Here is a 12133-nt window from a genome sequence, read left to right as displayed (position 1 = left end):
AGATTCTCTCTATTTATACTCTCTCTGTTTGTTGATAGGTTGTTAGTCCATTAATCTCCATTAGTACCATAATGCGCACTTGGATGTTACTAAGTTTGGCTGCTACCACTTTGAGTCTCTGTTAAGGGACAGGCACCCTACTAATCAACACAAAATCAGTGGGGCAGCACGGTGGCACAGTGGTAGCACTGCAGCCTCACGGCGCTGAGGTCCCAGGTTCGATCCCGGCTCTGGGTCACTGTCCATGTGGAGTTTGCACATTCTCCCCGTGTTTGCGTGGGTTTCACCCCCACAACGCAAAGATGTGCAGGGTAGGTGAATTGGCCACAGTAAATTGCCCTTAATTGGAAAAATGAATTGGGTACTCTTATTTTAAAAAAAAAAAAAATTTTAATTTAAAAATGTTAATTTAAAAAACAAAAACAAAATCAGTTTAGGTTGTTGGTCCCCTGAAATTTAGATTGGATTGGATTTGTTTCTTGTGTGCACCAAGGTACAGTGAAAAGTAATTTTCTGCGAGCAGCTCAAACAGATCATTTAGTACATGAAAATAAAAGAAAAGAAAAAGAAAATACAAAATAGGGCAACACAAGGTACACAATGTAAATACATAGACACTGGCATTGGGTGAAGCAATCAGGAGTGTAGTATTAATCAGGTCAGTCCATAAGAGGGTCGTTTAGGAGTCTGGTAACAGCGGGGAAGAAGTTGTTTTTAAATCTGTTTGTGCATATTCTCAGACTTTTGTATCTCCTGCCTGATGGAAGAAGTTGGAAGATTAAGCCAGGTGGGAGGGGTCTTTTATTATGCTGCCCGCTCTCCCCAGGCAGCGGGAGGGTGTAGATAGAGTCAATGAATGGGAGGCAGGTTCGTGTGATGGACTGGGCTGTGTTCACAACTCTCTGAAGTTTCTTGTGGTCTTGGGCTGAGCAGTTGCCATACCAGGCTGTGATGCAGCCAGATCGGATGCTTTCTGTGGTGCATCTGTAAAGGTTGGTAAGAGTCAGTGTGGACATGCCGAATTTCCTTAGTTTTCTGAGGAAGTATAGGCACTGTGGTGCTTTCTTGGTTGTAACGCCAACATGGGTGTACCAGGACAGATTTTGGGTGATGTGCACCCCTAGAAATTTGAAGCTGTGAACTATCTCCACCCCGGCCCTGTTGATGCTGACAGTGGTGTGTACAGTACTTTGCTTCCTGAAGTCAATGACCTGCTCTTTAGTTTTGCTGGCATTGAGGGATAGATTATTGTCGTTGCACCACTCCACTAGGTGCTCTATCTCCCTCTGAATTCTGACTCGTCGTTATTCGAGATCCAGCCCACTATGGACGTGTTGTCAGCAAACTTGTAGATGAAGTTGGAACCAAATTTTGCCATGCAGTCGTGTGTGTACAGTATAGTAGGGGGCAAAGTACACAGCCTTTCGGGCCCCCGAATTGAGGACTATTGTGGAGGAGGTGTTGTTGTTTATTCTTACTGATTGTGGTCTGTGGGTCAGTAAGTCGAGGATCCAGTTGCGGAGTGACTAGCCAAGTCCATGAGGACTGTCTGAGGATACAGCAGGATTTAGATTGTCTGGAGACTTGGGCGGAGAGATGGCAGATGGAGTTTAATCCGGACAAATGTGAGGTAATGCATTTTGGAAGGGCTAATGCAGGTAGGGAATATACAGTGAATGGTAGAACCCTCAAGAGTATTGAAAGTCAAAGAGATCTAGGAGTACAGGTCCACAGGTCACTGAAAGGGGCAACACAGGTGGAGAAGGTAGTCAAGAAGGCATACGGCATGCTTGCCTTCATTGGCCGGGGCATTGAGTATAAGAATTGGCAAGTCATGTTGCAGCTGTATAGAACCTTAGTTAGGCCACACTTGGAGTATAGTGTTCAATTCTGGTCGCCACACTACCAGAAGGATGTGGAGGCTTTAGAGAGGGTGCAGAAGAGATTTACCAGAATGTTGCCTGGTATGGAGGGCATAAGCTATGAGGAGCGATTGAATAAACTCGGTTTGTTCTCACTGGAACGAAGGAGGTTGAGGGGCGACCTGATAGAGGTATACAAAATTATGAGGGGCATAGACAGAGTTGATAGGCAGAGGCTTTTCCCCAGGGTAGAGGGGTCAATTACTAGGGGGCATAGGTTTAAGGTGAGAGGGGCAAAGTTTAGAGTAGATGTACGAGGCAAGTTTTTTACGCAGAGGGTAGTGGGTGCCTGGAACTCACTACCGGAGGAGGTAGTGGAAGCAGGGACGATAGGGACATTTAAGGGGCATCTTGACAAATATATGAATAGGATGGGAATAGAAGGATACGGACCCAGGAAGTGTAGAAGATTGTAGTTTAGTCGGGCAGTATGGTCGGCACGGGCTTGGAGGGCCGAAGGGCCTGTTCCTGTGCTGTACATTTCTTTGTTCTTTGTTCTTTGTTCCTAGGTTTTGGAGCTTTGATATGAGCTTGGCTGGGATTATGGTGTTGAAGGCGGAGCAGTAGTCAATAAATAGGAGTCTGATGTAGGAGTGCTTGTTGTTGAGATGCTCTAGGGATGAGTTAGGACCAGGGAGATGGCATCTGCTGTGGACCAGTTGCGGCGGTATGCGAATTGCAGTAGATCAAGGCGTTCTGGGAGTATGGAAGTGATGCGCTTTATGACCAACCTCTCGAAGCACTTCATTACGATTGATGTCAGGGCCACCGGACTATAGTCATTGCGGCACGTTGCCTGGTTCTTCTTTGGTACCGGTATGATGATGGACTTCTTGAAGCAGGTGGCAACCTCGGAGCGGAGTAGGGACAGGTTAAAGATGTCGGCGAACACATCTGCCAGCTGGTCCGCGCAGGCTCCGAATGCACGACCAGGGATCCCGTTGCCTTCCGAGGGTTCACTTTCAAGAAGTCCGATCTAACTTTGGAAGCTGTGACGATGGGCATGGGTGTGTTTAGGGCTGCTGGGGCACTTGACAGCTGATTGATGGTTTCGTGCTCGAATCGTGCACAGAATGCATTGAGTTCATGGGGGAAGAGTGCACTACTGCTGGAAATACTGCTCGGCTTCGCTTTGTAGCCCGTTATGTTGTTTAGGCCTTGCCACAACCGACGAGAGTCTGTAACACAAATCTACATCCTCTTCAATGTAGGATAGCCATTTAACAATTTGTTCATTTACTGTAATTACTACAGCACAGTTTATTATGCTGTAGCATAAAAGATATTTATTGTTACTCGAGAGTTTGTTTGATAGTTGTTACTTTTACTCCAAATCTTTTCCAAAAAGTTTGCTTAATTTATTCTAATCCTGCTCCTTACCAGATCCTGCTCCTTACCAGATTCTTACCAGATTCTATCTTAAACTTTATGCTTGTAGGTCAACAAGTCATCTGGGTCAGAGGGTATACAGTTTGGCCCCTGGACCATGCTAAGAAATTTCCTGCATTACCACACTAACTATACCGTTAAAGGTGCTATATAAATGCATGTCTTTTTTTTTTTGTTATGAAGTTTATTTTTTCTGTTTACACAATAAACATTTATGCTTTCTTGTTGGCTTCCTTCTTCAGCTTTGACAACTCGTGCTTGATGATTTTGTTTCTCATTTTCTTGGCCCTCATGACCTTGTAGCGATCAAAGTCTGTCATTTTGGCTCTCTTTGCACGGGCTTCAATTTTCTTTGCCCAGTGAGTGGCTTCCCATTTCTCATTGATTTTCTCCTTTTCCCAAGCAGCTTTCACAGACTTGTGGCGGACACTGTGGGGTATTTTAATCTTGAAATCAGTGAGCTGCATACATTTAAATGGCATTGCTTGTCTCCGCACGCCACTGCAAGGGCCATCCACCAATGCCCGGTTCTGGTCAATCACATCCACGATCGCCACCAGCTTGCCCGCGTGGTGGCCAAAGGCGATGTAGGCCACGCGGCCGATCTCCACGTATCGTTTGTAGACCATGGCGGCCGGGAGAGAGAGAGAGAGAGACAATGCATGTCTTTTTTAATTTGTTCTTGTACAAGGAACCCATATAAATGCTGCAATTTACCTCAGCATCACTTTGTTGGAAGGATATGGTGCATGCTCGTACAGATTGTTAACGAACACCATCTGTGCTCAGATTAAAAATTGATCCTGGAAGATTGCCAACATTTGTTCTTCTTTCACGCTCCCATTTGTCATTGAATTTTATATTGCCGTAAATTTTAGCTAAGTTTCCGTTCTGTGATTTTGAAGTCAACCATTTTGTCTGACTGTTTTGGAACAGGCCGACGAACTGCCCCCAAGTATCCAGGAAGCCTTCCTCTGACCCTCGGATGGCGTACTTAATCTTATCCAGATGGAGAAATTCCGAGAGGTCAATGAGCCAGTCTGCAGCTATGGGCGGTGCTGCCGATCGCCAGCCAAGCAGGATTCTCCGGCGTGCGATTAGGGAAGCGAAAGCAAGGGCGTTGGCCCCCTTCCCCATGTGTACCTCTGGCTGCTCCGATACCCCGAAGATTGCCACTATTGGGCATGGCTTCACCCTCACCCCCACAACATTGGACGTTGCCTTGGAGAAGGCTGTCCAGAACCCAACCAGCTTGGGGCAAGCCCAAAACATGTGGGTGTAGTTAGCTTGGCCCCCCTGGCACCGTTCACATTTGTCCTCCACCTCCGGGAAGAACCTGCTCATTCAGGTTCTGGTCTGGTGCGCTCTGTGCACCACTTTGAGCTGCATTAGGCTTTGCCTTGCACAGGAGTAGGTGGAGTTCACCCTGCTCAGTGCTTTGCTCCAGAGTTCCCATCCTACCTCTGTCTCCAGTTCGTCCTCCCATTATTGTCTGATCCCGTCCAGTGGTGTTAGGGCTCTGTCCAGTAGCTGTCTGTATATTTTCCCACATAGCCCCCCCTTCTCGCTGCTTGTGCCTATCAGGTCCTCTAGTAGTGTGCTTTCTGGGGCCCCGGGGAACCCTACTGTCTCTTTGCGGAGGAAGTGCTTTATTTGGAGGTGTCTCAATTCCTGTCCTATTGCTAGTTTCCACTTCCTCGTCAGTTCATCCAGTGTCGCCAGTCTGCGCCCTACGTAAAAGTCCCCGACCGTCAGTGTGTCCCCGTCCCGCCTCCATCTTTTGAAGGTGGTATCTAGCATGGCTGGGGGGGGAATCTGTGATTGCTGCAGATGGGGGCCATAAGGGACATTTTGGTTATCACGAAAGCTGTCTCAACTGGATCCACGTTCTCAGCGTGGCCGCTCTCAATGGGCTCGTTGTGTACCTTTTTGAGGAGGATTGGAGTACTGTAGTGGCCAGGGCCCGGAGGGTTGTTCCTTTACAGGATGCCTCCTCCATTTGTACGCAATCTGTGTCGGGTCCTTGTACCCATCCCCTCACTTTTTCTGCCGTTGCTGCCCAGTGGTAGTATTGTAGGTTCGGTAGAGCCAGGCCCCCTCTGACTTTCCCTCTTTGCAGTGTCGGTTTGGGTTTACAGTCTTTCTTAGTGCAACATTTCATTGCCCATCTGCTCCAGGAGGTTTATCCCCAAAATACAAGTTTTCGGCATTGGCCTTAATCTGAACTATGCCTGCTATTTGTTGATGTAGTTTCCCACAAACAAATTTCCATCCCATCTACTGTACTGTGTCTATCTCTTGGTTAAATTCATTGTCTGACTTTTTAAAACACCCAGTGGCAGCTCAGTTGAATTATATCACTGATGCTTCACAGGGGACTGGCTGCGTAGTGGTAATGGCGCAGCAGTCACAATGCAGAGGCCCAGAGATACGAGTTGAAATCCCACCTTGGCAGCAGGTAGAATTTAAACTAAATTAAGATATCTGCAATAAAAAGCTGGTTTCCATAACTATGAAATCCAACTAATGCCCTTCAGGAAAGGAAATCTACTGTCCTTACCTAGCCTTGCTAGTATGTGACTAGAAACCCATGCAATGCGGTTGGCTCTTAACTGTCCTCTGAAATGGCTGAGCAAGGCACTCTGTTATATCAAACCAATTGGATGGATCACCTAACATTGACTGAGGCACCAGAAATAACACAAGCGTGCCCTATTCCTTTACTGTCACTAGATCAAAAATGTAGAATTACCTTCCTAACAGAACTGTTGATGGATGTAGAATTACCTTCCTAACAGAACCCATGGACTGCAGCGGTTCAAGAAGGCAGCTTCAGGACATTTGGGAATGGGCAACAAATCATCAGTGACACATTCATCCGAGGAGCAAATAAAGAAATTCTTGTTATACCTTTACCTCTCCCTCAAAACATATCACCAGATATTATTTTTTCTCGATGTTTAATTTAATTTCTACATTGCTTCTAGTTTTAATGTCCTGTTGTGAGGAGGTTTACTTGATGTCCAGTCCTTTATACTCAGCACGTTCTCCTTACTCGAGTTTGAGATGAAGTTAGGAGTTTCCACACGTCGGTTCTTGGTAACCTGCATATGAACTGCCAAGACTTCGACAAGTAGGTGTCTCCCTTTGAAGAGAGCATGCACGGAGGGTAGTGATTTCAAAGAGTCATAGATGTTTGCAGTATGGAAACGGGCCCTTTGGCTAAGCTTGTCCATGCCGCCCAGTTTCTATCACTAAGCTAGTCCCACTTGCTTGCATTTGGCCCATGTCCCTCTATACCCACCCTGCCCATGTAACTGTCTAACTGTTTTTTAAAGGAAAAAATTCAACACTACCTCTTCTAACATTGTCTCTAGCAGCTCATTCCAGATGCTCACCACCCTCTGTGGGTGGTAATTTTCCCTTCTGGTCACTTTTGTATCTCTCCCCTCTCACCTTAAACCCATGCACTCTAGTTCCACATTCCTCTACCTTTGGGAAAAGATGTTGACTATCTACCTTTTCTATGCCCCTCGTTATTTTATAAACCTCTATGAGATCAACCCTAAGCCTCCTACGCTCCAGGGAAAAACATCCCAGCCTATCCATCCTCTCCTTATAGCTCAGACCATTAAGTCTTGGTAGCATCCTCGTAAATCTCTTCTGCACTCTTTCTAATTTAACAATATCCTTCCTATAATAGGGTGACCAGAACTGAACACCGTTTTCCATGTGTGGTCTGACTAATGTCTTGTACAACTTCAACAATACGTCCCAACTCATGTATTCAATATTCTGACCAATAAAACCTAGCATGCTGAATGCCTTCTTCACCATCCTGTCCACCTGCGACTCCACCTTCAAGGAGCTATGAACCTGTACCTGTAGGTCTCTTTGTTCTGTAACTCTCCCCAACCCCCTACCATTAACGGAGTAGGTCCTGCCCCGATTTGATCCACCAAAATGCATCACCTCACATTTATCAAAATTAAACTCCATCTGCCATTCATCGGCCCACTGGCCCAATTGCTTAAGATCCCGTTGCAATCTTATATATTCTTCTTCACTATCCCCTATGCTACCATTCGTGGTGTCATCTGCAAAAGCACTTACCATTGTCCTACATTCTCATCCAAATCATTAACATATATAAAAAATAACAGTGGACCCAGCACTGATCCTTGAGGCACACCGCTGGTCACAGGCCTCCAGTTTAAAAAAACAACCCTCCACAACCACCGTTTGGCTTCGGTCGCCAAGCCAATTTTGTATCCAATTGGCTACCTCACCCTGGATTCCATCAGATTTAACCTTTTGCAACAACCTACCATGTGATACCTTGTCAAAAGGCCTTGCTAAAGTCCATGTGGACAACGTCAACTGCACTGCCCTCATCTGCCTTTTTGGTTACCCCTTCAAAAAACTCAATAAAATTGGTAAGACATGACTTTCCCCTCACAAAGCCATGCTGACTTTCCCTAATTAGCCCTTGCCTGTCTAAATGCCTGTAGACCCCGTCCCTCAGAATACCTTCTAACAATTTACCCACTATAGAACTAAGGCTTCTCATTTATGACTAAAATAATGCTGTCTATTTATTACCTTTATTCTCATCATCAGCTGCAACACAGATAATGAGCATTATAGTCTTAGCTGTTTATTTTTTTTATGATTTGATTTTGTTATAGATTACCAGAAGAAGTAAGTTGTATTTATGGGTATTAGGATTCAGCTTTCGCTTTAACTTTAAGTTTAATTTATATTCTTTATTTGTGTTTTAGAAAGGTGAAACCAGGATCTAGTTTCATCTTAGAATGGAGGTAGCAGGTCTGGAGCTGTTTGTATACCTGCATTTTTAATGAGGTATTATGAACATTGAAGCAGTGGAGAGAAGTTAAAAATTGAAGTAGAGGAAAAATTGCTGTTGCCTAGCAGCAGGAGGCCCATAGAAAGATGGGAAGAAACAGAAAAGTAGCTTTAGTTCAGTTGGAATAAAGTGGCAGGAGATGAAAAGGGACAAGAGAATAAGTCCCAACCAAAAGGAAAAAGTTTCAAAAACTAGGGAGGGACAGGAAAATGTCTTGTGATGACGCATAAGCCAAGGAATAAAGACGGTTGGGCGGTATGGTGGTGCAGTGGTTAGCACGGCTGCCTTAATATGCCGAGGACCTGGGTTTGATCTCGATCCCAACCCCGGGACTCATTCCATGTGGAGTTTGCACATCCCTGTCTTCGTAGGTCTCACTCCCACAATCCAAAGATGTGCAAGGTAGGTGGAGTGGCCACACTAAATTGCCCCTTAATTGGAAAAATTAAAAAGAAATCTTTTAAATAAAGACAGGGATCATAAACTAATCCTAATCAATGAAGTTAAGAATGAGGATCAGAGGAATGTGCCACGTTTAAAGTGGCTGCAGGAAGCAAACTTTAAGTATAATAGGCCTGAGGGAAGCCAGAGATCCAAGGAGACAGCCTCTTGAACTCTTTACTATGGGCCTCGGAAACAATGGCACAGCTGAATTCGTGAGAGAGTGTGCGTAAAGCAAAGCTTGAATGCGTGGTGATCCAGGAGAGAAGATTATCAGAAGGAGAGGTTGAAACACTGGAGGTGGACTGTTGATGAAGACATCTGAGTGAAAGCGTCATTTGGGAGATTTCAGAGTTTCCTCTTTGACAGCAGAGATTGGAAACCCTTGTATAAAAGACATTTTGGCTCACGATGTGAGAAACGTCTGGGGGGGGGGGGGGGGGGGGGGGGGGGGCGTTGTTCAGAGAAGCGTAGTTGTTGTTTTGGGTGGCGTCCATCACTTGATTTCAGAGTCTGGGGTATTTGAGCACAGGTCAGATAAATCTGTTAGTTTATATGGACTGTGTGCTTACTGTAAGCATTAAAGTATAAACTGGATTTTGTAACTGTGTTATCCTTGTGAATCTGTATCTATCTGTAAAGGTAAAGTTGTGTGTGAAAGAGTAGTGTATTATTGTTTTTTCCTATTTAATCCATTTTTAATTATTTTGTTTAAAATAAATTAGCAGCCTCTGTGACTGTGTTCAATAGCCAACCTCCACGTTTATTAACCAAAAATAAAAGTGAGGATCTATTAACCTAGGTTCCACCTTGGGATCTGACTTGTCCAGTAGTAACACCAGATGGGATCGTAACAAATTCAATTATGAAATCAAATGATTTGTTTATTGTCACATGTACCGAGGTACAGTGAAAAGTATTGTTCTGCATACAGTTCAGACCGATCATTCCATACATGAAAAAGAAAGGGCAAACATAAATACACAATGTAAATACATAGAAACAGGCATTGAGTGAAGGATACAGGAGTGTATACTCAGTAGAGAAGATGCGTGAAGCGGTCAGATCAGTCCCAAAGAGGGCCACTTAGAAGTTTGGTAACAGTGGGGAAGAAGCTGTTTTTGAGTCTGTTAGTGCGTGTTCTCAGAGTTCTGTATCTCCTGCCTGATGGAAGAAGTTGGAAGAGTGACTAAGCCAGTTGGGAGGGGTTTTTAAATTGCTGCCCACTTTTCCAAGGCAGCAGGAGGTGTACACCGAGTCAATGGATGGGAGGTGGGTTTGCGTGATGGATTGGGTGGTGTTTACGACTCTCTGAAGTTTCTTACGGTCTTGGGCTGAGCAGTTGCCATACCAGGCTGTGATAGGATAGCCAGATAAGATGCTTTCTATGGTGCATCTGTAAAAGTTGCTAAGAGTCAATGTGAACATGCTGAATTTCCTTAGTTTACTGCGAAAGTATAGGCACCGTTGTGCTTTCTTGGTTGTAGCGTCGACGTGGGTGGACCAGGACAGATTGTTGGTGATGTGCACACCTAGGAATTAGAAGCTGTCAACCATCTGCACCTTGGGCCCCATTGATGCAGTCAGGGGTTTGTACGATATTTTGCTTCCTGAAGTCAATGACCAGCTCTTTAGTTTTGCTGACATTGAAATGAATGAAATGAAAATCGCTTATTGTCACAAGTAGGCTTCAATGAAGTTACTGTGAAAAGCCCCTAGTCGCCACATTCCGGCGCCTGTTCGGGGAGGCTGTTACGGGAATTGAACCGTGCTGCTGGCCTGCCTTGGTCTGCTTTAAAAGCCAGCGATTTAGCCCAGTGTGCTAAGTATCAAAGTAAAAACAGCTGCTGCTTTGACTTATCATCCTTCAAAAGAAATTAACCTTCAGTGGCCTTGACCTCAGCCTCCTGATCTGGAATTGCCTTCCGAAATCCCTCCATTTATCTCTCCAGCAGGATCCTCAGAATCCACTTTTGAGCACCCCATCCAATATTTCCTTTGGTTCAACATGCATTTTTATGTTTGAAAATAAATGCAAGATGCTGTTGCTGAATGGTCGGTCCACTGGTGAGAAAGTTAACAAAAGCCTATTTTGATTGCACAGTAAGAAGGCTTACAACACCAGATTAAAGTCCAACAGGTTTGTTTCAAATCACTAGCTTTCGGAGCACTCCTTTCACCTGGGGAAGGAGCAGTGCTCCGAAAGCTAGTGATTTGAAACAAACCTGTTGAACTTTAACCTGGTGTTGTAAGACTTCTTACTGTGCTCACCCCAGTCCAGAGTCGGCATTTCCACATCATATTTAGGTTGCATGTTTGTAGAGTAAAAGGCCTTTTGATTTGAATCCGAAAAGAGAGAAGGATGGATATAAAACGCTTCCCACAACCTCCAGATATACTCAAATGTTTTGCCACCAATTAAGTACTTGTGAGGTGTGGTATGGGAAATCATTTTAATTGGCCACATTTTTCTCTGTATTGCAATTGACTCCACCTCATCATCTCCAGGCTCTTTCTCTGAAAAATAAAATCCTGATTGTTGAAAATTTCATTGCAATTTTGATGGAAATGTCAAAAGTACCAAAGGCCTGACATCTGAAAGCAAATTACTAATCTGATACTTAAACTGGATTTTTAAAAAAGCTATAAAATATTTCATACTGAAACAACCTTCAGATCATATTTACATGCCATGAATTAATTGCCAAATGGTCCAACTCTCATTCCATTGCAATTCCGCTTCTTTTCTGATGTTCTTTTCCAGCTCCTATGCAATCACTTAGCGTAGTGCTTTCCTCATGCTAAATTTAGCTGGATTATTAATGAGAGCTCATTTGACACTAATCTGGGATTTGTTGAGGCTTAGAAGATCAGTGTTGGTTTTCATAAATATGAAACTAGGTACTTTTGAGCGGTGGGGGAGTAGGAGGTGGTGCGGGGTGGGGGTTATTTGTCGTGTGTTTTATTTTAAAGAAACGGTTTAGGCAGTTGGTAAATTTACAATGCTCAGTATGCTCAAGTCGAATCTTGCTCATTTTGTGTTACGTTTAGACTGTAAGTATTTGCCCTGCAGCAGACATTTCTACAGCATTAGAGTATTTTGTTCCTGGACTAGAATAACTGAGTACAAGCAACATTGCTTTTCTGAGGTTTAGCGTAGATCGAGGGTGAAATTTTGTGCCTTTCCATGTGGTGAGTTTGGTGGTACTGGCTATTTAATCAAGTGGAGAATGGCAAGAGTGGACCTCACTACCTTCCCATCTCCACTCTGGTTAAGTCCATGGCAGGAATTGCTGTGGACAGCCTTCCTGTCCAACTTCCAATTGAGACCCTGAGACACTTACTGCCTTTTCAGGGCCTTATCTCACCATTGCAAGTATTAACCCATTGGCATATAGTGCAGGTAAGTGGACTATCCAGGTGGATAGCACAACAGGCAATCTTGTGCAGAGTTGCATGTGGGCCTCCTGGGGTTGGAGAATCCGTCTTTCAAAGGCACTCACTGCCTAATCGA

At 44.5% G+C, this 12133-nt stretch overlaps 1 protein-coding gene and 1 pseudogene across 3 annotated transcripts in view; one reads left to right on the top strand and one right to left on the bottom strand.

Annotated features, from left to right (window-relative positions):
- The window catches only part of osbpl8 (oxysterol binding protein-like 8), a 386181-nt gene that overhangs the window by 232107 nt on the left and 141941 nt on the right, over positions 1-12133 (top strand). The gene's annotated exons all lie outside the window — the stretch shown is intronic.
- On the bottom strand, positions 3475-3975 carry LOC140396290 (large ribosomal subunit protein eL14 pseudogene; annotated as a pseudogene).

This window comes from Scyliorhinus torazame, chromosome 19 (assembly GCF_047496885.1).
Source record: "Scyliorhinus torazame isolate Kashiwa2021f chromosome 19, sScyTor2.1, whole genome shotgun sequence".
NCBI lineage: Eukaryota > Metazoa > Chordata > Chondrichthyes > Carcharhiniformes > Scyliorhinidae > Scyliorhinus > Scyliorhinus torazame.
The sequence above is the reverse complement of the archived record's forward strand: the minus strand, read 5'-3'. Positions and strand labels throughout refer to the sequence as shown.